General features: G+C 46.6%; 3 non-coding genes across 3 annotated transcripts; 2 read left to right on the top strand and 1 right to left on the bottom strand.

Moving 5' to 3' along the window:
• Window positions 1–12,211: 12,211 nt before the first annotated feature.
• TRNAE-CUC (transfer RNA glutamic acid (anticodon CUC)) lies at window positions 12,212–12,283 on the bottom strand. Its single transcript has one exon. It is a non-coding gene; the product is annotated as a tRNA-Glu (tRNA).
• A 1,495-nt stretch (window positions 12,284–13,778) lies between these two features.
• On the top strand, window positions 13,779–13,852 carry TRNAN-GUU (transfer RNA asparagine (anticodon GUU)). Its single transcript has one exon. It is a non-coding gene; the product is annotated as a tRNA-Asn (tRNA).
• A 5,889-nt stretch (window positions 13,853–19,741) lies between these two features.
• Window positions 19,742–19,813, top strand: TRNAE-CUC (transfer RNA glutamic acid (anticodon CUC)). The gene has a single exon. It is a non-coding gene; the product is annotated as a tRNA-Glu (tRNA).
• Window positions 19,814–27,279: the final 7,466 nt, after the last annotated feature.

Genomic DNA, 27,279 nt, shown 5'->3' with positions numbered 1-27,279 from the left:
TTATTAAGTTAACTCTTGCTTAAAAGTGCAACACCTCCGTTGGCGTTTTTTAAATTAATAAATGTCATATTTATCCAGATATTTGCTTGGGTGGGAAAATATGTTTTGGTGTGGTAGATTTTGTTTCTTATCCCCGAGTCCACTCTCTGCCGTTTGGCCAGGGTAAATTGCCTGTATTGTAACAACAACACCTGCAGGGTATGAGGCTCAAAAACGATGTTTTCTGGTCCTTGTGGTCCTTTGTTGTAACCTCCACTTCTTGGACAGTCCAGCAGGAGGCGTAACCCCTCTCAAGTCCTGACATCCAGTTCTCACGATATCACCACTGAAAGTCTACCTTCTGTTCTTTGAGCACAGCCTTTTATACTGGCTCTGGCTCCCACACTTGTGGCTTCTGGATACAGGGAGGGAGATAACTCTGCTGGCTATCTGCAGCCCTTATCTCCTGGGGTTGGACAAGGACTGACAGGTGCTCATCTCACTCCTGAACCTTCTGCTGTTATTTCCACAATGTGTGAAGATAACAGCCTTGGTGGAGATAACAGCCTTGTACAATGGTTTGGTTTCACTGATTTCTAATTTGTTTTTTGTGAGTCAGACCCAGGGCCATCTTTCTGACTGGGCACGATGGGCAGCCCAGCGAACAAGGGGGCCCGAGGCAGGACTCATATATAAGAAAAAAAAAACTTACCTTTTGCGGTCACCTGTCCGTTCAGGTCAGGTGGCGATCCGGCTCCCCCCCCCCTGGTCCCCTGGTCCGTGCTGCGCTCGCAGTGAATGTTGGGCGCGATGACGTCATCACACCCGACATTCACCGCGAGCACAGAACGGAGGAGCACAGAACAGTGACGAGGAATAGAAGAGGATTCAAAATATATATATATATATATACAAGTTAACCCGTGCATGATACTCATGCATTTTTTTGTCAAATGATGTCAGTATACCAAATTTCAGGTCATTCGGATGAGCCCTTTCTGAGAAAATAGTTTTTTCCACAGACATACACACTAACACATATACACATGCAGGGGCGGATCTAGAAAATGTTTGTTCCCCGGGGGGATGTTAGGGTGGGGCGATCTAGGCCCCGCCCCCTTTTCGACTTCTGAGGCTGCCGGGGCTGCACAGTATGTGCAGGTCCGCTCGGCAGTGACAGGCAGGGACAGTGTGTTTAAAACACAATCAGAGCAGCCGGGCAGCACACTGTCACTGCCAAACGGACCTGCACATACTGTGCAGCCGTCGGCAGCAAACCCCTGCTAGGCGGGGGGGGCAGGCGATTGCCCCGATCGCACCCCCCTGGATCCGCCACTGTACACATGTGTGTTCATGAGGTAAAATTACCTCACGAAAATGAGTTTGACCCCTCAACTCGTCAATAATGTCAGTATACCAAATTTCAGCCCTTTTTGAGGTTTTTTTCCACACACACTAAGAATTTAGTAGGTCAGTTAACCCGTGCATGATACTCATGCATTCTAGTCAAATCAAGCTACTTAAGGTGTTAAAAACTCCCCACTGTCAACCCCGGCAACCACCAACCACTCCCAACTGTCACTTCTCCTTCAAGAAATATATAGGTCAGTGTATAACTCTGCCCAGCAGGTGGCGCTGCAGCTTGGTTTGTTTTTTTCCACACACAGACAGACTAACACACGCCACTAGCCATTTATATTATAGATATATATATATATATATATCACTTTTTTTTTTTTTACATATATATATATATATATATATATATATATATACAAGTTAACCCATGCATGATACTCATGCATTCTAGTCAAATCAAGCTACTTAAGGTGTTAAAAAGGTTCAAAGGTTAAAAAGGTTCTTGTCATGCATTTGGGCCATAGCCCAGGCCTCCTCAGGGGAAGAGCGTTACTTCCCGATGTAAGCGGCCTTTTTTAACGTGGTTTTGTCCACATGTCACCACCTCATCATTCTTCTCCATCACCTCATCCTTCATTTTCATCGCCACATCTATCCAGATGTCTATCCAGACACAGGGATCTCTCTCAGCGGTCCTGAGTATCACACTCCTCTCACTCTGTCACCCCCGGCAGCCACCAACCACTCCCAACTGTCACTTCTCCTTCAAGAAATATATATATATTTTTTTTAAATCTTTATAAACACTTTTAACAATTAACAAATTAAAAACATCTTAGTATACCAAATTTCAGCCCTTTCTGAAATTTTTTTTCCACACACACTAAGAATTTAGTAGGTCAGTGTTTAACACCGCTCAGCAGGTGGCGCTGCAGCTTGGTTTTATTTTTTCCACACAGACAGACTAACACACGCCACTAGACATTTATATTATAGATATATATATATATATAGGGGCCCCGGTGCACTGCTTTGCCCGGGGGCCCATAATGTTGTTAAGATGGCCCTGGTCAGACCCCTCCCATCATAGGTGCTGCATACCTTGAAAATGGGGACTCAGGAAAGTTTTAATTGTGACACCTGAGATACATTTGTTGCTAAACCAGCTACTTATGTATATGCTGACTGTTATGAGCACGCTCCCAGCTTCCGTGACTTTGGGTGTTTACTGTATGGGGCTACACACGATTCCAGCACTCACAATCTCTCTCTTACCTATCATACAGGTTATAGATCTGCTGAATCACCCCCAACACAGCGCTCTCACACCCCCAACACTTTGGTTCTGCCATCACCTTTATAAGGACAGTAAAATCCCAATATACTGTCCCATACTAGCATATTAATCTCCTTGATACACACAGGCTAGCAAGGCCCACAGCAGCAATCAAAGGGTTAACACTTTAACACCTCAAGACTGTTACACAAATGTAAATGCAGGCACACACTAGGCTTGTTAGTCAAATGTATTCACAATTCACACATCACCATTCAAAAGGGTTAACATGGTCAAGCTATATTCTTCCTAACAGGCTAATGGATTTGTTAGAGTATAAAGGACACAACTTATTAAATTTTAGATTTAATATACAAAGGGAAAGGGCACTCAGATATAAAAACAAATAGACAATAACTGACATTCAAATATAAAATGCATAACAGTTATAAAAACAAATGGTTAGAATGTACAGAGCATAAATTTACATATAATAATCTGTTTGCCTGAAGAGATGGACAGTCCTTCAAATAGACTGAACCTAGAGAGTTGACAAATTGTCCCTTCACAACACAGGCTTTTAAGCCAACTCAAATGGAACGACATTTAGAGGGGCCGTGTTGATGCTACTGTGGGGGCAGAAATGGCTCCTGGGTGTCAACTATGGTTTGCTCAAAAATATTCCAAAAGTTTTTACCTGTCTTATCTTTTCTCAGATATATCCCAGAGACATAACTCCCCTGTCAATAAACTGATCATAATCCCCGATTTAAATAGCGAACATTATGGAATTATAACAATATGAAATACCTTTCCAAAAGACATGTGATGACTGCTGAAAAAAATGAAAAAAAAAAAAAATACTCACGTGACGGCGGCGCTCACCGACTCCTCCGTGCTCTGTTCGCACTGAATGTCGGTCGGGCGTGATGTCACCACGCCCACCATTCAGTGAGGAGCGGCGCAGAGAGGAGTCGGCAAGAAGAGGGAAGCCAGCAGAGAGAAGAAGAGACGAGAGAAACTGGTTGAAAAGGTAAGTGCAAGAGCGGAAGCAAGGGGGAGTAAAGGCAGCATGGCAGAGAGTGAAGGGTAGTGGCGCACGCAGGGGGGGTTTCTGGTTCTCCAGAAACCCCTCCCCTCCGCGAACCAACGGTACTGTACAGCAGCCGCTTTAGAACCCCCCCTTCTAAATCCTGCGTTCGCCCCTGAAGGGGGAGCACAGACAGTATGGCAGCGAGTGAAGGGGCAAAGGCAGCATGGCAGAGAGTGAGAAGGGGCAAAGGCAGCATGGCAGAGAGTGAGAAGGGGCAAAGGCAGCATGACAGAGAGTGAGGAAGTGTAAAGGCAGCATGGCAGGGAGTGAGAAGGGCCAAAGGCAGCATGGCAGAGAGTGAAAAAGGGCCAAAGCAGCATGGCAGAGAGTGAAAAAGGGCCAAAGCAGCATGGCAGAATGTGAATGGGGGCCAAAGCAGCATAGCAGGATGATGAAGGGGTACCCACAGAAGGGGAGGAGCAAAAGCAGCATGGCACAGTATGATAAAATGGGGCTAGGATAAGGGGAGAACAATGATAATGACAGATAATCTCTGTACAGGGCTGCAGGAGTGCTATTTAAAGAAATAAGAACTGAGATCTGCATAGGAGCGAAGGATAATAAAAGCTTTGCTGTATCTTTAACTGAGTTATTCTCCGGAGTGTTAACAGTTAACTTTGTGGTACGCCCATCCGGTGTCATAGGGGAGGGGTATAGGGCTATAAGTTGGATGGGCGGAGTTTTGCTCAGTCTTGGCAGATATGGACGTTGCCCACCCACCCTCCCTGTTTTCGTTGCTGAGAGACAAAGGAGTCGGTTAGATTCTGTTACGATGGATATCAGCGTTGGAGGCAGGCATGGTTCTCAGTGAAGATGGATTGAGTATTGCCGGAAAAGCAGTTCAGTCGACGGCCAGTGGTTGTTTGGGCGCACATTACGGTATTGGGCATGGTGAACCCGCCTCTCTTCGAGTGAATCGGCTATTAGTCTCGGTTTCAGGTACCGCCCCTGTGGGTTGCCCTGTGGTTGCTTTCATTATAGCCCAGAGGAGGGGCGGGTTCGGTAGAATTGGGACGTGGTGCCCCGTCCAGGTAGATATGTGCGCCCGGGGTTTGATTGGTTGGTCCCCCACTTGAACCCAGGGGTTTGGTTGTTCCCCAGTGAGTAGTCCTAAGGAGTTCCTAGGACAGTTGGGTTTTGCCTGGCACACGTCGGTCTGACTGCTTTATTCACCTCCACCATATTTAAATAAATCATTTATTTGTGCCCTATTTCAAGTCTCATGTCGTTACTTTAAGGTTATAGTGAATAATATGAAGAAGGTAAAAGAGGTTAAGGTATCAGGCATAAGACTTTTATAAGGATGATCAATGTGAAATGTGTATAGTGGTCAGCAGGGTCGGACTGGGAGTAAAAATTAGCCCTATCATCTAAAATATACAGGCCCACCTCAGTTCCAGCAGGAAAGAAATCGGCGGCACCGAAAAGGGCGTGACCACATTGTGTTGGGGATGTGGCCAACCTGGGACAATGATACATACATTAAAATAAAACATTACATTTATCATGCCACCCCCCGAGGCACATTATTACACCCCCAGCCCACTGTATCTATGCTTCTGGTGGGAACTTCCTGTAGAGTGAGCAGGGAAGCTCTTTGTCTCACGAGAGAGCAGGGAAGCTCTTTGTCTCACAAGATTACCAAATCTTGAGAGATTTAGAGCTCCTCGGCTAGCTCTGCATTCTGTGTCCTATCCAGGGCCTGGGAGCAGCTATCCGCTCCCTCCTGCTAACCAGAGCTGGATTAACGCTCGGAGGGGCCGGGGTATTTGAGACAGGGGGCCCCTATTATGCAACATGGTTATCATTTTAGGCAAATGTTAGACAAATACACAGGCAATACTGTGTGCACTACTGTTAGTTGCACGCAGCTCTGCCTTCACAAGCAGTACAGTGTGAAGCGGGACATACCTCCCTACTGTCCTTGTAGTTGGACCAAATCTCACTAAACAAGACAGCCACCAAAATTCAGGACTTCCCCATCAGATTCAGGACAGTTGGCAGACTGTACTGCTCTCTCCTACCCATACTTGCCAACTCTCCCGGATTGTCCGGGAGACTCCCGAAATTCTCCCGGACTCCCGGGAGAGTTGGTAAATCTCCCGCATCCCACTAGTGCTGTCCCAAAATGAGGCGATTTGCTGCCAAAATGAAGCATTTGACCACACCCCCTCCCGCCCTCTACAGTCATGCCCCTCTCCCGGAAAGAACTTGCCCAAAGTAGGCAAGTATGCTCCTACCTGTCTTGTCACTTTTACCACCTGTGGCTGCTGGTGTCTTTAGTTCAGTTGCTGCTTGTCTGGATACTGAAATGTTGGAGGCCCTATTTGGAAAAGAAATGGGTACATGTAATTTAGAAAACTCCAACCAGCCCTGGTGTTTAATCAATACCACCCATATTTTATAATTAGGCCTCCCTCCAGCCCCAACATTTACTGCCATTAAATAATTCATATTCACATTTAATAAATAGACATTTTTTTCCAGCCCCACTTTCAATTAATAGCCCCCAAACCACCCCAGCATTAAATTAAAGGTCCAATTATCCCATCATAAATTGCTAGGCCCCAATAATAAATTAAATTGACCCACATCACCACACAAATAAATTAGCACCAATAGCACCTAAACTACAGCATTAAATTAATAGCGTGCCTCCCACATTATATTAACATTCTTCTTCCCTCATGCCTGAGTACATGCCCCTAATTGATATTATGCCATACAGTAGTGCCCACAAATCATATTATGCCACAATAGTGCCCCAAAATCATAATGCCATAATAGTGCCCCCAAATCATATTATGCCACAAAAGTGCCCAGTTGACATTATTCCACAATAGTGCCCACAAATCATATTATGCCACACAGTAGTACACCAAGTTGATATTATGCCCCCAAATCATATTATGCACAATAGTGCCCCCAGTTGATATTATGCACAATAGTGCCCCCAAATCATATTATGCCACATAGTAGTGCCCCAAAATCATATTATAACACACTGTAGTGCCCCTAAATCATATGCCACACAGAAGTGCCCCAAAATCATATTATGCCACAATAGTGCCCCAAATCATATTATGCTACAAAAGCGCCCCCAGTTGATATTATGCCTCAATAGTGACCCAAAATCATATTATGCCACACAGTAGTGCCCCAAGTTGATATTATGCCACAATAGTGCCCCCAGTTGATATTATGCCACAATAGTGCCCCAAAATCATATAATGCCACACAGTAGTGCCCCAAGTTGATATTATGCCACAATAGTTCCCCCAGTTGATATCATGCCACAATAGTGCCCCCAAATCATATTATGCCACACAGTAGTGGCCCAAATCATATTATCCCCCCGTTTTCGGTGTGACACCCTTCCTCTTCTCCCCCCTCCCCTCATTTTCTGTGTGGCATCCTTCTTCTTCTCTCCACCCCCTCCCATTTTGTATACTTACCTTCTCATCTTCTTTTCTATCTATCTGTTTCTGCCTTCTGCCCGCTCTTCGACAGCTGCCTTGCAGGACCTGTACAGATATGAATGTGCTGCGCGCACGCATCCCGTCATGTGGCTGGTTCCTGGGGAGGAGCCAGCCACCAAGAAGTGTCCGTGCACAGTGCACTGACTGCTCGGACCATCGGCCCTTATGGCATTTGCCAGAAGTGCCAGATGGCCAGTCCGGCCCTGGTGGTCAGTGCGTATCAGGTGTGTAATGTATGTGTGACCTCTGTATAATGATCCGTGTATATAGGGTAAGTAAATAGAGTGATGTGGATTGATGAAGGAGGCCCCCAAATCAGTATCTTGCCTAGGGCCCCATGTGGACTTAATCCGGCTCTGATCGGTACTAGCCCCACTGAGATCGGCAGTGATCCAGGCAATACGCTAAGGCTAGTTGGCTGAGTGGGGGGTGGTTGCCCATGGGCATACTTTCCAGTGGTTTCCACAGGGATAACCCGGTAACATGACAATATGGTCTGCCTAAATGTCGACTGAGTGAAGGTCCTTTTTCCCACCAGCAGTGCGAAATATTGGGCTTTGTCCCAAGAACGGGGAAGTACAGCGAGATGGCCTCACTGAGTATTACCAGGCTTTATCCCCACCATAATTGGAGTAGGCCCAGCCCCACAGTAAACCAGTAGTATGTCTCAGCACCACCATATGTAAGAGGGAATATTAGCCTCACAGTAAGAAGAGTGGATTCAAGCCCCACAATAATTGGATTGGCTATGTATATCGAAACAAGGTGCACCTAGAACACTGCCAGTATTGTTGCTCATTTCTCACAGAGTATAGACTCTACGGACTATACTTTTTAACCCTGGTCGCCCTCCAGATTTCCAAATTAGAGATGGTGAATACCGGAACCAACAATAATGGCTAAGCCCACCAGAATTCCCTCCCATTAGATATTCCCAGAATATGTTCTCCAACGTATTGTTAATGACAAACGAAATTGTCTGCTGTAACCATGCCTTATGAGTGGTATTTAACCATGCTGGAACTAGTCCTGGGTCTACAAAAGAGCTATAGCAACCATGGGCACAATTTTTGCAGTGAGAAAAGCCTGCTTGAGTTCAATCCACTACCGCTACTCAGGGAAGGCTTCGAGAAGCCCAGCTGAAGTTTAGAGGACGTGACGGTCATCCATAGAATCTGCAGCCTCAGCAGTCCAAGGATTACTTCTTGAAACAGTGTCTGGCTGGCCCCATACCCCCAGTAATTATGCTGCTTTTCAGGAGGTAATTCTTTCAGGAGGTCCTGAAGAAGAGGGGCAGCGCCTGAAGATTGATCCAGGCCAGAAAATCAGGATGAGCCTGTCCAGAAATCTAGTAGCAATAAGTCTTGGAACCTGGAAGATGGGACCACATAAGAATCAGCTTTAGGGACCAGCCTGTAGTGTGCAACCTAAAGAAAGGAGTGCCAGGGCTGGTGTGGGCTACGACTCCCGCTCGACTAACTAAAGATTGGAGTACGACAGAAGGAAGGTAAGGACCAGTAAGTCCTTTCCTTCATCCTTGCTAGTTTTGTGGATCTGTGTGTCTACCAAAAGCGGAGTGATAATAATTCAGGACCCCTTCTGACAGGAAACAGGCAGAGAGCCTCCACTGCATCATTGACACAAGATCGGATACCCAGGGATGGCCATTGAGAGGCCAGTACAGTGCCATATACCTGGTGTGTTATCGTTGCAACGACTGTAGTATGATTAATTAAATCCTTGCTTGAGAGTGTTATAATTTCTGTGCCTGTATTTACCTGTTATTTCCCTATATTACTTTTTCCACTGTGAATACTCATTTTAATCCCTTATAAACTCATTTATTATGATAAATGGATATTTGCCTGGGTGATAAGTAGAGATGGGCGGGTCCGGTTCCCCGAGAACCAAACCCACCCAAACTTTGGGTATCCGAGTACCGAGCCGAGTAGGCCGAACGTCATTGTGACGTCGTCGGATCTCGGGGCTCGGTTCTCGCGATACTTGAAGATTATAAATACACGCCTCCACAGCAATCCATCGCCATTTGACAGAGGGAGAGAGCAGGGTGTAGTCACAGGCTGATTAGAGCAGAGACAGAGAATACAGTCTCTAAACTCCTCCGGCTCCTGCCTGACGCTGTCTCTGGCCTCCACGCTGCATCGTCTGGTCTTCTCTCCATTGCGTCCTCTGGTCTGCCTCTCTGGTGCCCCGCTACTCCTCCTTCTCCCTCCGCTGCTGTCTCCGTCGGGCTGCTGTCTCCTGTAGCTCCAGTCGGGTCTCCACGCTGCTCCAGATGATGTCTCCAGCCTCCATCCCTCACCGCGTGTCTCCAGCCTCCATCCCTCATCGCGTGTGTCCTGCTCCTCCTGACACCGTCTCCTGCGCCCCATGGATGCCGCTCTCCTCGCTGCTTTGCACCCGCTGCTAAACTGAAATCACCACGCTGCCTTCTCTCTGCTGGTTAGTCGGTTTCCCTTTCTGCCTACCGTCCACCACTAGCCCTCTCTTGCCCTCCCAGCCTCCCTCGCCTCTGCGCCCTTCTCCCACTGGGTTTCCTCTGCTCACTGCCCCACCACTAGACCTCTCTCGGTCTCCCTGTTTGCCTCTGTGCACAACCCCCCCCCCCCCCCCGGTCCTCACACGGACACGCTGCCACCATCTTGGGCCCAGACCTAGTCATATCGGCTCATCTGTTCTCTGGACCCCCTAATACTTCTGGCCCACCTTTACTCAGGACCCACCTAGTCCTTTTGGCCCACCTCTACTCTGGACCTTTATTCTGCACCCAGTCCTTTTGGCCCACCTAAACTCTGGACCCACCTAGTCCTATTGGCCCACTTGAACTCTGGACTTGCCTTTGTCCCTTTGGCCTACCTGAACTCCACCTAGCCCTTTTGGCCCTGGTCCACTTGAACTCTTCACTCTCCTGCTCCCTGGACCTCCCTCACCGATCCTGGATCACCTGCACCCTGGACCCACATTCTCTCCGGATCTCTCGTCTCGTCTGAACTCTGGTCCCTTCCACTCACTGTCGCTGTGACGATCACTACCCGTGATCTACCTGAAATCGCCTGGTTCCTGAGGTCTCCTTCTTCAATGCATGGTACCTCTACACCTGGTCCCTCACCATATATTTCTCATTTCAACTTACCATTGATTGCCTTAACCCATGTTTTAGTTTAAGCTCATTCAACTGTATTTTATTTTATTTCATTGCATTTTATTGTATTTTATTCCAATTTCCCTTTTGCTGCCCTCCCTCTGCGTCTCTCCCTCACCCCTCCCCTGCCTCCTCTGGCCATTCTCTTATTCCTCTCTGTCCCCTGTCTCTCATCATGCCGCCTCGCTCCTTTCCTATACACATCCTCTCCCCCAGACCTATCTCTCACGGTCCCATCCCCCTCGCTCCTTCAACCCCGATAATCTCATCCACATCTCCCCTCGTCCCTCCCTCCCTTTTTCGTGTGCCCTCTGGAACTCCAGGTCCGTCCGTAACAAATTGTCCTCCATCCATGACCTCTTCATCTCCAACTCTCTCAATCTCCTCGCCATCACTGAAACCTGGCTCACTTCTTCTGATACTGCCTCTCCTGCCGCTCTCTCCTATGGGGGCCTCTCTTTCACCCACTCTACCAGACCAGACTTCTCCTGATCTTTCCTCCTCCCTCCTCTCTCGTGTGACTGACTGCCTCTCAGCTATCTTTTCCTGGATGTCCTCACGCTTTCTTAAAATTAACATCTCAAAAACTGAACTTATTGTCTTTCCTCCGCCCAGACTCCAATCCCACCACGATCTCTCTATCGTTGTCAATAACTCCACTATCTCCTCTGTCACCCAACTCCACTGCCTGGGTGTCACTCTTGACTCCTCTCTCTCTTTTGCCCCCCACATTTAATCCCTCGCCCAAGCCCGTCGCTTCCAACTCCGCAACATTGCCCGCATCCGTCCCTTTCTCTCTCAGGATGCCACCAAAACCATCATCCATGCTCTCATCATCTCCCGCCTCGACTACTGCAACCTTCTCCTTACTGGCCTCCCCCACTCCCACCTTGCCCCCCTTCGCTCTATACTCAATGCGGCTGCAAGACTCATCTTCCTCTCACACCGCTCCTCCTCCGCCTCTCCACTCTGTCTCGCCTTACACTGGCTCCCCTTCCCCTACAGAATCCTTTTTAAACTCCTTACCACCCCTTACAAGGCTCTCTCCCAGTCTACTGCCCCTTATATCTCTAACCTCCTCTCCATTCACACTCCTGTCTGCTCCCTGCGCTCAGCCAATGATCGCCGCCTCTCCTCCACACTGATCACCTCTTCCCACTCTCGAATCCAAGACTTCTCCCGTGCTGCCCCCCTTCACTGGAACGACCTCCCTCGCTCCATCCGTCTCTCTCCCAATCTGTGCTCCTTCAAACGGGCACTTAAAACTCACCTGTTCCTCAAGGCCTACCAACCATCCATTTAACCTCTCATCTGTTCTGCTCATCCTACCTTGACCCCTCATCTCTCTCCCCTTTGATTCACTGGCTCCCTTTGTGCCTGACTTTGTTTACCCTCCCTTAGGATGTAAGCTCGAATGAGCAGGGCCCTCTTCCCTCCAGTCTCCATACCTGTTCTTCTGGTCCGTCTCTACTGTATCTGCCCTCCCGGAGTTTCTGAAGTACTGGTACTGTGTGTTTATTGTTCTGTACTGTTCTACCCTGTATAGTCTACTGTATAGTCTACTGTTTGTACTATGTGCGGCGCTGCGGAAACCTTGTGGCGCCCTACAAATAAACGATAATAATAATAATAATAATAATATTCTGATGGGAGGAACTGGTGCATCAGGCCACTGTTAACTTTATGTGATCTGGACATTTCATGGTTTATTTATTAGTCCCCAAGAAACAATGTCCAACCGTGATTATTAAACCTAATAAATACAAATTGTAAAACAGATTTAAAAGTGAAAGAAAACAATGACTGAAACGTGTCTATTCATACTTAACAGTTTTAATAATTTCATAACAATAAAAGAATCATTCCCTGACCGGGAATCGAACCCGGGCCGCGGCGGTGAGAGCGCCGAATCCTAACCACTAGACCACCAGGGAAGATATATTGTAAAATGTGTGCAATACAATTGTCTTTGCAGAGCATATCTTGCAGTTTGAGCAGTGATTCTTATTTTGTAATGTCTGGATTTTTTAAATTGCTTGTAATTATACCTTTATTAAAATTATACACACGATATACGTTTTTGGACTCTGCTACAACTATCACTTGAGCACGACTGACCTGAAGCAATTTAATTAGCATCAGATGACTTAGCGTTCCGCGTTGGGTCAGCGCAGGCTCATCTTAAAGGTCTTTGCCTTTATGACACGTGGTAAAGTTGGCTGCGTTGTATAAAAACATTATGATATGGTTAATTTCATAGTGAGCTTGCATGCATGATGTAGATAAAGTGAAGTAGGGCTATACAGACGTTTTAACTCCTCTCTTAAATTTTCATCCAGCGTAGAAATAACAAACTAAATGAACTAATCGGTATTTGCTGTTGATACTTATGCTGTTATATCACCAGTCTCATCTTCATTGAAAATCTGTGCAGGAGACTTACATTAAATACTTGGACTTTTACACACATACATTTGTCCACGTTTTGATACATGATATAGTGCTAGAATAGTATATAACACCCATTGGTGTTTTGTAATCTCCTTCTACTTTGATAATTTGTTTTCATTTATAATGTCACTGTATATGCAACAGTTTGGACTTACAAACAATCAAAATTACTCGAGTGATCACAATCACCAATCATCATTGATTTAAGTTAATTTAATTAGCTTCACTTGTTCATTTCAGTCACGATGTAGTGGTTCTATCGCATGTAGCTCAAATGTGTGAGTTCAACGCATGTGCCATATTCAGTGTTAATTCACTGCATTGTATAAAACCTTCCATAGAGCTTCTATGTATGATACAGTTAATTTGCAGGAATAATTAGCCTTTTTTCACAATAAAAAAAATAAATTCTGAAAAAAAAAAAAACCATAGCAGAGGATGGTTTCGATCCATCGACCTCTGGGTTATGGGCCCAGCACGCTTCCGCTGCGCCACTCTGCTTGTGTATGTATTCCCGGGCCATGGTACTCTCTTATCCATAGTAGATGAAAAAGCAGTGCTCTGTTTTATTACCGAAGTAGGCTTCACTAGTGCTGTCTAAGCTGTCGAAGTAGTTCAGGTGCTTTTACCCGGCCGTTTGCAGTATATATGTACAGCTTGGTGGAACTTGTGCTTTACCGGATTATTTTCATTGCATATGATTTTTATTCTACTCACTTCGCTATTGTTATTGTCTTTGTGTCAATATTTTGCTTGTTCTGTCTGCATAAAGAGCCCACACATCAGATGTTTGCTTGTTGTGTAACTCGCAGCAGCTGTGTCCTTAAGGCTGACATATGTCCTTTTGACGTGATCTCCTGCTGCTCATGCAGATAAGTTTCTCATGAACGCTGTACATCACCATATTATAGCATTTTATTGTTTTCTGTATTACAGTATGTCATTAAGAATGGTGCTTTCAATTCGTCTCTTACAGTAGTCTCTGTGGCGCAATCGGTTAGCGCGTTCGGCTGTTAACCGAAAGGTTGGTGGTTCAAGCCCACCCAGGGACGATTGTTTTTTTTGTTTTTTTTTGGCTATCAGTCTATCTTTATCAATCTTAATTAAAAATATGTTGTTTACATTCCTTCTTTTACTCTCCAAAATATCTGTTTCTGATATTTTTTTATGAAAATAAATAATTTCCATAAATAAATAATAGTTTATCAGAGAGAGAAACGCATTACAACTGGAACCATAGCTGTTTAAGAATGTGGAAATGGCATAGAGAGAATGAACAGGAAATTTGAATCTTTTGAATAAGTTAGTTATTAAGGAAGTTAAATAAGACATTGCCAACACCACCTCCAAAGCACCTCATTGTCCACAAGTCAGTGGTATGACATACCATATTTCTAATGCAGTTTCAGAGCAGTTATATGAATCTACTGCATATTCAGTATTTTTATTGATGGTCTTAAACATAGACGGTGGTATTTTACAAATATTAGTTAATAAAGGTTAATATGACTTTATAACTTTAATAGTTTATAAGGTTAAAGTTTATAAAGGTAAATATGATTAGATTCCCAACATAGATGCAAAGGGTAATAACACACGTGCTTTATACACGTGTAATGGTCTGCAGCCAGACAGGTGCATTATACATCTATACAAAACACAAGCCTGTAATGTGCGGATACCACACCACGTGGGCAGTGCCGGATTAAGGGAAAGGAGGCCCTGGGCTAAGGGAACTGGGCTAAGGGGCCTCCATTCCCCGTGAGGGCCCTCCCCGTGATCCGAGCTGAATGCCCCCCCCCCGGCACTTACCTCCTTCCCCGGCACGCTGTAAGCTCTTTACTGAGGAGGTCTCGTGAGAGTGAGACTCACGAGATCTCCTCAGTAAGGAGACTACAGCTTGCCGGGGAAGGACCGCAGTGAAAGTGCTCAGCAGCACTCATCGCGCCGGGGCGCATCCGCCCCCGACCAATCAATACTGCTGCTGAGCACTTTCAAGGGCCCCCTGGATGCCATAGGCCCCTGGGCTGTAGCCCAGTTAGCCCTATGGTTAATCCGGCCCTGCACGTGGGACTGGTACAGACATCACAAATTTACATACACACGCCCCACAGGTCGAGGAAGTATTGGAGGATTGTCGTGGATCGGCCGGAAGTTTATACACACTACAGAACGGAAACGAGATTGGAATGCAAATATTTAACGGTACGACCAACCAAATGAGGCGACAATCGTCCATTTGGGCAGACTTTCGACCATTGTGTCACTACACACAGCGGAGTCGCCATCTTTAGCTCACACCGAGCAGCTGCATGTCGCTTCTCTCCTCTCATTTACCTCTTCTGTGACTTGTATCGTTAAATCCTGTGTTTGTTTGTGTACAAAAACATTTTAAACATTCATGGTTAATTGTTCTACCTAGCAGGAGAGGTTAAAAGTTACTGTGGGGCAAATTTGTACCCGGGTATATAGATCTGGCTACAAATTGCGTATTGCTGTATTCTGACACTTTGGCTTTGTTTTCTGGATTATCCTTGCTTGCTGCCAGTCCTGACCTTTTGTCCTGCTTTGTGATGCTCCCTGCTCGCTACTGACCCACGACCTCTTGCTGTTTCTGGATAGCCCTATACCGTGTTGCCTGACCACCTGTCTCCTATCTCTGTGTTCCCAGTTGCTGCTCATAAACACTTACTACGTTGAGATAAGTCCTGGGAGCATCTGAGTACCTTTGAGTGCATCTAACCCTATGGGAAAGGCGGTTGCTATAGGTGAAGACCTCTACCGTTAGTTCTAAAAGCTTATGATAGTTACTAGGGAGCCGTAACATTACAACCAGCGTATTAAAAGTTTATTGGAGGATTTTGTTCCGATGGATACCTGTCAGCCTAGTCCAGCCCAATTCCTTGCTGGTCATATCCAGACTTTGTCCCAAGTGGTTCAGGAACTCTCACTTCGCTTAACAGTGCAAGAAGAAGCATCCAAGTCCTCTCTGGCAACACTAGCGCCAGATGCAGAACCCAAATTAAATCTCCAGAATCGCTTCTTTGGGGAATGGAAACTATTTCATAATTTCAAGGAAAGTTGCAAATTTTATTTAGGCCTTGCTTTTCAGGTTCGGAGAAACAGACAGTGGGGATTGTGATCTCCTTCTTCAAGGAGACCCACAGACTTGGGCCTTCAGGGTTAGTTCAAGTAGTCCTGCACTCAAACTGTGGACACTTTTTTTAATGCCTCAGGGTTGTTATATGATGACCCAGATCGAGTGGCCTCAACCAAAACCCCCCTGAGATTCCTGTAACAGGGGCATCGAACTGCAGAGGAATATGGTGTGGAATTCAGATGCTGGGCCACCGACAGTGAATGGAATAGACCTGCTCTCTGTAGTCAGTTCAGTCTCTGTCACTCTGAGCAGATTAAGGACTACTTTGTGCAGTATCCCTCGCCAGACAACTTATGCAACTCTCCATCAAAATCTATCAATACATTAAGGAAAGAAGTGAAGACAGAATCGGCCTTCTGTTCCGCTCATTCTGGGTCATCTTTAGCTCTATCTCCATAATCCTCTCATCGATTGGAGCAGAGGAGAGATCATCCAATGGAGTTCATCTTGCTCATCCACTTTCCTAACCTGCAACCTGTCTCTGAGCAGCTCCCCCTTCCTTAGGGAAGACTGTACGCTCTGTCAGCTCCTGAGACCAAGGCTATGGAGAGCTATGTTGAGGAAAATCTGAAGAAAGGCTTCCTGAGGCCTTCTAAGTCTCCAGCCGGGGCTGGATTCTTTTTCATCTCCAAGAAAGATAGGAGCTTACGGCTGTGCAACGATTTCAGAGGGCTCACCAAAATTACTATCAAGAATACCTACCCACTCCCACTCATTTACATCAATCTGAGCTTTCCCAAATCACTTCCTGTTCCATTATTCAGACAGGTTCTAAGACACAGGATGAAAAACTACACAGGATAGAAAGGTAACGATCCCCTGCTGTGCATTCAGACTAAAAAGATATGTTGGTCACTCTGAGATGAAAGACGTAATTAGCATGGGAGTTCCTTTCTTACAGAAATAAGCTTCTTCCAACATGATATATTACTTCATAAATCAATACATGAACAATATGAAAATAAATACATTTACACTCCCAGCGCCGGGACTTAACACTTTCTGGCACTGCACGCTGGTTACTAAACGGAGCCACAGTGCCCATACATTAAATGTTTACATATAAATGAATAAATATCCCTTTAATACATCTTTAATCCCCTAGTGCTGAGATTTAATCCATTTGGCACAGAAGCATCATGTATTACCCCAATGGATGCTGCAGAAGTCATCTTGACCATGTGGGAGGTGAGGGGAACCCAGCCACAGTAACAAAATACACAGGAAGGAAACTTTACACATACAAGCAGCGGACATTTTTTTGCTGACACAGCTTTGCAGTAATACAGGGACAGTTCTAAGATTCCTCAATCTTTGCTCTGGTAAACATGAAATTTGTTTTAGCAATCATCAGCCCTCTTATTGCGGGTACACGATAGTGAACAGATTCCTTTCTGCACCAGATAACAGCGATGTCTATTTCAAAACAGTCCTGCAGAATCTGTAACCTCCAGCCAGCACTGTCAAGCATATAGAAATCCACACTGTTATGAATACAGTCTTTTTAAACACCTCTTAATTCCCATGTTCTCAGAAGCAGAGCCGGATTTAGACCTCATGGGGCCCTAGGCAGGATACTGTTTTTGGGCCCCCTCCCTGAAACAATCCATAGCACTATATTTTTGCAGCCTACCATATACCCCTATAGTTACGTAGAAGTGAAAGCATGTGCCGCCGCATGCCTACCATATACCCCTATAGTTAAGTAGATATGAAAGCATGTGCCGCCAAAGGAGGTGAGGGCGTGGCTTGCATCTTTGGGGGCGTACCTAACATGTGAAAAGAGCAAGGCCACCCTGCTGCAGAAAAAGGCACCCCTAAATAATTACCAAGCAGTCCCGTTTTTTTAAGTAGTTGGGTCAAAACAACATAATAAATATTGAAGTCAGGGCAGAAATACTTACTTAAGTTGTTTGCAAAAATAATACGCATAAATCCAAGTATGTGCTCTTGTCACTTTTGTCCCTCTATCATCACACTGTGCCCCTTCATTGTCACTTTTGCCCCTTCACAATATCACATGTGCCCTTTCCCCATCACCTCTGTGCCCATCACCATCACCACCTTTGTGCCAATCACCATCACCACCAATGTGCCAATCACCATCACCACCTCTGTGCCCATTACCACCTCTGTGCCCATTACCACCTCTGTGCCCTTCACCATCACCACTTCTGTGCCAATCACCATCACCACCTCTGTGCCTCTTCACCATCACCACCTCTGTGCCCTTCACCATCACCACTTCTGTGCCAATCACCATCACCACCTCTGTGCCTCTTCACCATCACCACCTCTGTGCCCTTCACCGTCACCACCTCTGTGCCCATCACCACCTCTGTGCCTCTTCACCATCACCACCTCTGTGCCCTTCACCATCACCACCTCTGTGCCAATCACCATCACCACCTCTGTGCCCTTCACCATCACCACCTCTGTGCCCTTTACCATCACCACCTCTGTGCCCATCACCACTTCTGTGCCAATCACCATCTCTGTGCCCTTCACCATCACCACCTCTGTGCCCTTCACCATCACCACTTCTGTGCCAATCACCATCACCACTTCTGTGCCAATCACCATCTCTGTGCCCTTCACCACCTCTGTGCCCCTTCACCATCACCACTTCTGTGCCCCTTCACCATCACCACTTCTGTGCCCCTTCACCATCACCACTTATGTCCCTTGTTTTACTTACCTTTCTATTGCGCGCTGCTCCTCCTCCGTCAGTCCAGATGTAGAAAAAAAAAAAAAAGAAAGAGTCACGTGATCGTTCGTCGGGTCCCGGCAGCCTCTCCTCCTCTCTATCACTGAGACACTGAGAGGAGAAGAGGCTGCCGGGACCCGATTCGCTGCACCCGACCCCCCCTCCCCCGATTTGCGGCACCCCACCCCTGCACGAGTGGGGGGGGGCAGCCGCGAGTCAAATTTTTTTTTTTTAAAATTACTCCTGTCCCCCCCAGCTGTGCCCCCCGAGAGCCGCTAGGCCCTAGGCAGGTGCCTAGGTTGCCTAGCGGTAAATCCGGCCCTGCTCAGAAGGAGTGAATACACGAAGAGACACCTACTTGGGGAGTTATTAAGTTGGGGAGTGCTTCATTCCTATACCCCTTTACTATTCTGGCTCCTGGGAGTCGGGCCTGGGAATTAATGAAACACTGAAATTATGTCATACTTGCCAACTTTGGAGATCACACCGACCTCCGGGAGATCTCCAAACCTAGCTGTGTCTTGGGGGTGTGGTCATGCTAATCACATCATTATGCCACGCCCCCTATCTATACAAAACCAAGTTTGACCTATTATAGCAGGTGTCGGGGTGTCAGGATGACACTATTAGCCCCACCCACACCCACTTCACCAACACACCTGGCAGGAATTCGAAAGGTTGCCCTGCCCTCCCGAGAGTCCGGGAGAGCTCACAAAAATTTGAGAGTCTCCGGGACATTCCGGGAGAGTAGGCAACTATGTGATATGTTCACATGGCACACAGTAAAGATTAAACCAACATTATGAAATTATATCCCACTGAGTTCCTAGTTTAACCCTTGAGTGACTTTTCCCTTAGAATGTTAGGAGCAAATTCATACGAGGTGCTTCACCCCTTGCCAGTCAATACGGTACAGAATCTCCATTCATTTTCTCCTTGCATCTTCTCACAAGTAAAACATATTTTAAACTGTTGAGTGTTATCACAAAAGCATACGTTAAATAGCAGATCAAGGTTGGAAGAGACAAAATCAGTAACCAGGCCAGAGCTCCAGCAAAGACAAAAGAAGTAACTTCCCTGGTGGTCTAGTGGTTAGGATTCGGCGCTCTCACCGCCGCGGCCCGGGTTCGATTCCCGGTCAGGGAATGTTTCTTTTCTTCCATTAACTATTCATCCTGTTTTATTATTACTCAGCAGAACATTCTCTTCTCTTATAATATAAGTAAGGTCTACAGGAGACTAAATTGTCAAGAAATGTAAAAAATAGGATGCTTGTTTTATAAAAAGCATAAAATAACATTAAAATACATGTATTGTAATTGAATCAGTAACATAATGTTAACGTATGCAGAACCACTACATTACCAAGGAGCCTTTCCCCAGACCATGCTTGCAGAGCCGTAACTAGATATTTTAGTGCCCCTGGCAAGAGAGAATACTGCCCCCCACCCCCTACAGTAGGGCTGTGTCTAGCTCTCTCAAGACCACTCGTGCTTCACTGTTCTACCTGTTCCTGTAGCTTTCACTACATGGTGCTGCTACTGGTGCCTTAAGCTATATTGCTGCTTGGTGGATCCTAGAATGTTGGAGTCTTGTTTGTAAGAGAGTTATTATTCACCTCATGGAAAGCTGAGTAGTGAGTGAACACTATATGCCACCCTGCCCCTAAACCAACCTCCTTCCACCCAGTCAGCCCCAGAATTTAATTAATAGCATTCACAATTAATAAATAAGTCTATTTCCCCCCATATAACCCCAACATTAAATTAATAGCACTCACGTTTAATAATAAGGCCTCTTTCCTCTATCCCCCTAACCAGTCTGACATGAAAATAATAGTGTTAATAAATAGCCTCCTTCCTCCAAACCAACCCCAAAATTAGATTAATAGCATTTCCATTTCTTATGTAGAACTATCCTCACTCAGAGCCGTCTTAATGCATAGGCACGCTGGCAGTTGCCCGGGAACCCCACAAGCATAGGGGCCCCATAGGCTTTTCAACTTTTCAGTATATTATTCCGAGAGATTTATTCAGAACCTTCAAATCCTCTTTATTAAAACATTTAGGTGTACTAATCACCTCAGTGTCTGCTGTTATCTTTACATGCGATCTTGCTGATACGAATACATATCTTGACCTTGACAAAAACAACGTACACGTACTAATTGTACATAAGGATGTGAGTGGCTGTCTAGGTAGGGCCCCAGTTCTCGGCATTTCCCGGGCATCTATAATGCTATTAAGACTGCCCTATCCTTACCCCCGACATTAACACTATTCACATTTATTTGGGAATAGTGTTAATGTTCTTTCCATCCACTCCCCCCCCCCCTGCTCTCTGCAGCTGCTCCTCCTCCTCCCGGTCTCTGCAGCCCCCTTCCCCCTCCTTTCTCACCAGCCTCCTGTACTCTGTAACTACTTCTCCCCCTCCCCATTATCTCCAGCCCCCTCTCCCCCATTGTTCTCACCAATCCCAACCACTCCCATTCTCTGCAGCCACTCCTCCTCTCCCAGGTCTTTGTTGCCCCTTCTCCCCCATTCTCACAAGTCCCATTCCCCCCCCCCCTGTTCTCTGCAGCCACCCCTCCTCTCCCATGTCTTAGCTTCCCCCTCCCCCCCATGCTCACCAGCCTCTGTTCTCTGCAGCCACTTCTCATCCCACCTCCCCCATTTCTCCAGCCCCGCCTCCCTTCCTGTTATGACCAGTTGTATCTCCCCCTTGTTCTCTGCAGCCACTCCTCCTCACCCAGGTCTCTTCACCCCCCTCTCTTCTTATTCTCACCAGCCCCCTATTCTTCATAGCCCTCAGCCCCCCCCCCGTTTTCTCCAGGCCCCTCTCTTCCCTATTCTCACCAGTGCCATTTCTCTGCTGTTGTCTGCAGCCACTCCTTCTCCCCCATGTCTCTTAAGCCTCCTCACCCCCCTCTCTCACCAGCCCCCTGTACTCTGCTGTAAGGTCCCTATCGGAGATGTGCCTCACAGGGCGACTAACTCCTAATACCTCCGAATCTACCACGATCCGCGTGGATGACTGGATCCTACCTCGGTCCCTGATTGGGGTTTCTCCGGACGCCTGCAGGTAACACCTAAGAGGGAGAACACAGTTAAACTGAGCCTACCAAGTAAGAGCTGTCCGAGACTACGGCAAAGAACAAGGACACGGTCAGTCCTAGCTCACTTGCCGCCTCCTCACTTTGTTCTTGCCAAGACGCGGGGGACTACAGGCACTGAAGGCCAAGACTAGTCCGAGGACTAATCCCGCCTCGAGTACCTCACACACCTGCCGGTGAGGGCCTAACCGAAAGGAGGAATCAAGCGTGATACTCACCGGGACACTCCCACTTCCGATCCGGTTCCTCTGCCCCTTCCCGACTCCTGCGGATGACAAGAACACACAGCCTCCCTCTACGCTCTCAGTGAGACTAAAATGGCACCCACAAAACTGGACTGACTACAACAGCGACCCGACCCTAACAACGTTCTAATGGTCGGCAACGCAACTAAGTCAAACCACTATGACTAACTAGGTGTGGTGCACTAACGGAACTGCTCACTTACACACTACGGGGAACACCAGCCGGTGTTCACGGACTAAACCGGAGGGCGGTTCCTAACCCCCCTCACCCAGGTCGTACCAAGAAGCTGCCTTCTTGCTATGGGGTCACCCACAGACCCTAAGGACTGGTTCTTTAAGCCCGGCTGAGGCTCAGTAGAACAGCACACTAACCCGCGGGCCGACTGCCGCACGGAACAGCCGATCGAACTGAACCGCCCGACTGCCTGTACTCGGGTATCTCACACGTGTCCCTACGTCCGGAACCACAGGTCCACCTGCACGGAACCGGCCTTGAGGACCCTTGATCAGAACCACGGCCGCCCCTGGAACTGCCGCAAGGTGTGCTGCACTGCCACCAACTCACTCAGCCACCCCCTCTGGGTACCAGTGTGACCCTGGGGACCTAAGGGACAGGAAAACTACATGTGTTCTCCCCTGACTATGTGTATGCTGGTAACTACACTTGTCCCCACAGCACGGGTTAGCACAGGAAACCACAGGAACAAGAGCCTACCTTTAATGGGGGCCTGACGTCTTGACCCTGGACACAATTACATAGCACACCCAAAATACTGTAATTCAACAATACCCGCCTCACAGACAGAATACAATATACAGTACTTTGTAAGCTACTTACCAGAGCACACCGCTGTTAGCCAACCAGCAGGTTGCTACAGCATCACAGGAGCTTCCGCTCTACTGTACCTCCTAACCACGTGTGCTCACCTCACACAGGACCGCGCCTACACTCACGAGGCTCCCACGCCTCTACCTCATCACCACCAGGGCCTTCTGCCCTTCACACCATGGGCCTCTGCCCAGATACACAGAGCCTGATGCTCTGATTAATGGGCCTTAGCCCCCTCTCTACCTCAGGGCTCTGAGCCCACTAACTAGGGCCTTGTGCCCTGCTACCTAGGAGTCCTAGCCCCTGCCTGAAGCCTGTGGCCTCCCTGACTGACTGAGGGCCTTGTGCCCTTAATAGCCTACGGGCTACCAGCCCCTAACCAGGCCCTGTGGCCTTCCTATGGCCTCTAGGCCACTAACTACCTAAGGGCCTTGTGCCCTTGTACACCTGGGGCTCTACGCCCCCTGTCTAACTAACAGGGGCTTGTCCCCTTTATCAAAGTTATGGCCTACTGGCCCACTAAATAGCAAGGGGCCTAGTGCCCAGGTCCCTGGGCCTTGTGCCCCTAATTCACGGTGCCAATGGGCCTTGTGCCCGACTGTGCCCACGGGCCTAGTGCCCGACTCTATCTAGTGTGCTGCGGGCGTGGACCCGGGAGAGGAGTTGCCTAGCAAAGGCCTTACCTGGGGCTGTCTTCGGGGAGCTTCTCCTGAACTCCTTCCCCGTCTGCCGCTGCTTCCACGCTCTGCCGCCGGCTTCTTGTTTTGATCCCGCCGGTCTTCAGGCAGCAGAGGAGCTCTTAGCCCTAACAAGGGCTCTCTGCTGCCACTGCTGGTCTCCGCTGTCTTCTCTTCGGTTCTTGATCCCGCAGCTCTCCGCGACACGTCCTCTTCCTGCTCCCTCCGCCGACGAACTAACCAACATGGCGGTGCGCGCGCCGACTTAAATAGTCGGCACCGCGCTAACGTCATCACGTAGCGTCGACGCGATGCCACGTGACGACATGGCGGGTCCGGATTGGCCCGCCGCCATTTTTCCTTTTGAAATGGCCGGGAGGTGAGCCCTGATTGCCTCACCGTCCCGGCTGAACTGAGGGAACCGCCGCCCGAGGGATGACGACGGCCCCGGCCAGGTAAGTCCCCCACACTGCAACTACATCTCCCACCTTTTATTTCCAGCCCCCCTCCCCCCCCTGTTCTCACCAGTCCCATTCCCCCCCTGTTCTCTGCAGCCACTCCTCCTCTCCCAGGTCTTTGTTTTCGGCATGTTCACATTAGAGATGTGCACCGGCAACTTTTGGTGTCTCGTGTTTTGTGTTTTGGATTCGGATTTCCGCAATGTTTTGGGTTCGGATTTGTTTCGCAAAACACCTGCCGAAAGGTTTTGGTTCGGATTTAAGGTTTTGGATTCGGATTTTTTTTTAAAAAAGCATAAAAAGTTCAAAAATCAAGTTTTTGGGCTTATTTTCACTCCTACGCTATTATTAACCTCAATAACATTCAATAACAAGCATTTCCACTAATTTACCGTGTATTCTGAACACCTCACAATATTGTTATTAGTCCAAAACATTGCAACGAGGTATCTTTCTGGACTGCGTAGTAGAGTGGTCCCCACAATATAATAAGAAAACCATCAACTGGTCTTAATCGCACCAAAAAATGTACCTGGACTGCGTAGAGGAGTGGGTCACCACAATATAAATTAAAAACCCTGAACTTGTATGATTCGCACCAATAATGTACCTGGACTGCATAGAGGAGTGGGTCACCACAATATATATAATAAGAAAACCATCAACTGGTATTATTCGCACCGAATAATGTACCTGGACTGCGTTTAGGAGTGGGTCACCATGATATATATAATAAGAAAACCATCAACTGGTATGAATCGCACCGAATAATGTACCTGGACTGCGTAGAGGAGTGGGTCACCACAATATAAATTAAAAACCCTGAACTTGTATGATTCGCACCAATAATGTACCTGGACTGCGTAGAGGAGTGGGTCACCACAATATATATAATAAGAAAACCATCAACTGGTATGAATCGCACCGAATAATGTACCTGGACTGCGTAGAGGAGTGGGTCACCACAATATAAATTAAAAACCCTGAACTTGTATGATTCGCACCAATAATGTACCTGGACTGCGTAGAGTTTCGCAAAACACCTGCCGAAAGGTTTTGGTTCGGATTTAAGGTTTTGGATTCGGATTTTTTTTGAAAAAAGCATAAAAAGTTCAAAAATCAAGTTTTTGGGCTTATTTTCACTCCTACGCTATTATTAACCTCAATAACATCCAATAACAAGCATTTCCACTAATTTACCGTGTATTCTGAACACCTCACAATATTGTTATTAGTCCAAAACATTGCAACGAGGTATCTTTCTGGACTGCGTAGTAGAGTGGTCCCCACAAAATAATAAGAAAACCATCAACTGGTCTTAATCGCACCAAAAAATGTACCTGGACTGCGTAGAGGAGTGGGTCACCACAATATAAATTTAAAACCCTGAACTTGTATGAATCGCACCGAATAATGTAAGCCACAATACCTCCTCCAACCATGGTACAGACCATTCATCATTGAGATCCCATCAAGTATGTTAAAGACAGACAGGGTCGAATTGTTATTGGTTGACTTTGTAAACCAAAAAACTGTCCCTGTTGCACATAGTCGTGCAATGAAGACTGACTTTTTCATTTAAAGGCACCATCTTTCAAGTGTAGTGTTTGTAAGTCATATTATACTTTTGGTAAAATTTGTTTAATTTGTTCCTCTTTATGGTAACTACTAATAGAATTAAAGTATTAAATAGAAGCGGCAGTTCCTCTTTATGGGAATTAGTAATAGAATTAAAGTATTAAATAGAATTAAAGTATTAAATAGAGTGGTATAGAGTGCTAGTGTGGAATAGAGTGGTCCCCACAATATAATAATAAAACCCTCAACTGGTCAGAATTCCACCAAACAAGTATCTGGACTGCGTATTGGGGTGGCCCCGGTACCCAATTTGATACCGGGGCCACAATAAATTAAATACACCCTCAACTGGTCAGAATTCCACCAAACAAGTATCTGGACTGCGTAGTGGGGTGGCCCCGGTACCCAATTTGATACCGGGGCCACAATAAAATAAATACACCCTCAACTGGTCAGAATTCCACCAAACAAGTATCTGGACTGCGTAGTGGGGTGGCCCCGGTACCCAATTTGATACCGGGGCCACAATACCTCCTCCAAGTTCCAAGTGTAGTGTTTATAACATCTTAACACTACACTAATTCTAGCACGTCAAAACCTCTTGTTTTAAATAATGACAGGGCATTTAACTTTTGATTTAATTTATTGAATTTGTTGGCATTTTCTTTTACTTTTTGAACATGGCAAACGACTGTTGAATGGTCACATAATGCCAAAAAAAGAGTTGCAAGATGGAATTGCCTCCCACCCACCCTTATGTTGTTGAAATAGGACATGCACACTTTAACAAACCAATCATTTCAGCGACAGGGCCTACCAAACAACTGTGGCTGAAATGATTGGTTTGTTTGGGCCCCCACACCAATAAAACAATTCATCTCTCCCTGTATAAACTAAACAGGCTCTACTGAGGAAAGATGTCGTCCTCATCCTCAACCTCTGATTCCTCTCCCCCTACAGTGTGTACTTCCTCCTCCTCACACATTATCAATTCGTCCCCGCTGGACTCCACAACCACAGGTCCCTCTGTACTGTCTGGAGGGCAGTGCTGTACTTGATTGAGGAATTGATTATTCATTTTTATAAACATCATTTTTTCAACGTTGTGAGTAAGCAACCTCCTTCGCCGCTCACTGACCAGGTTCCCCGCTGCACTAAAAACTCTTTCCGTGTACACACTGGAGGGGGGACAACTCAGTTAAAAAATAGAGCCAGTTTGTACAGGGGTTTCCAAACTGCCATTTGGAGTTCTACCACGTCACTACCTCTAGTTAATTTAGATTGCAAGGCTTGTAAATATAAATACTTTGAAGATAAAAAAAGCAGGCTGCACAGACTGTGGAGCTAGAAAGTGAAATTAAATGGACCATGTTACTTTGGTGGCTATCTATGCCCCCCCATACCCCCCCCCCCCCAGGCCTACACTTGTAGTTGAATATAAATAAAGCAGCCTGCATAGACTGTAGAACTAGAAATTCAAATATACAAAGAAATGGACAAAGGCAGTTTGGTATCTGTCTTCATCAGATCCCCTCTCCACTAGTAGTAAAACAGAAAACTATTCAGCCGTTATATAATCTAGAATATAAATAGAAATTGAGAAAGGCAATTTGGTATCTGTCTGCATCATAATCATCAACATCCTCCTCAGCGCCAGCTACATCAATATCCTCCTCCCGGTGTACAACATTCACACCTTCATTAGCCAAATCT

Source organism: Mixophyes fleayi, assembly GCF_038048845.1.
Source record: "Mixophyes fleayi isolate aMixFle1 chromosome 4 unlocalized genomic scaffold, aMixFle1.hap1 SUPER_4_unloc_2, whole genome shotgun sequence".
Lineage (NCBI taxonomy): Eukaryota > Metazoa > Chordata > Amphibia > Anura > Limnodynastidae > Mixophyes > Mixophyes fleayi.
The sequence above is the reverse complement of the archived record's forward strand: the minus strand, read 5'-3'. Positions and strand labels throughout refer to the sequence as shown.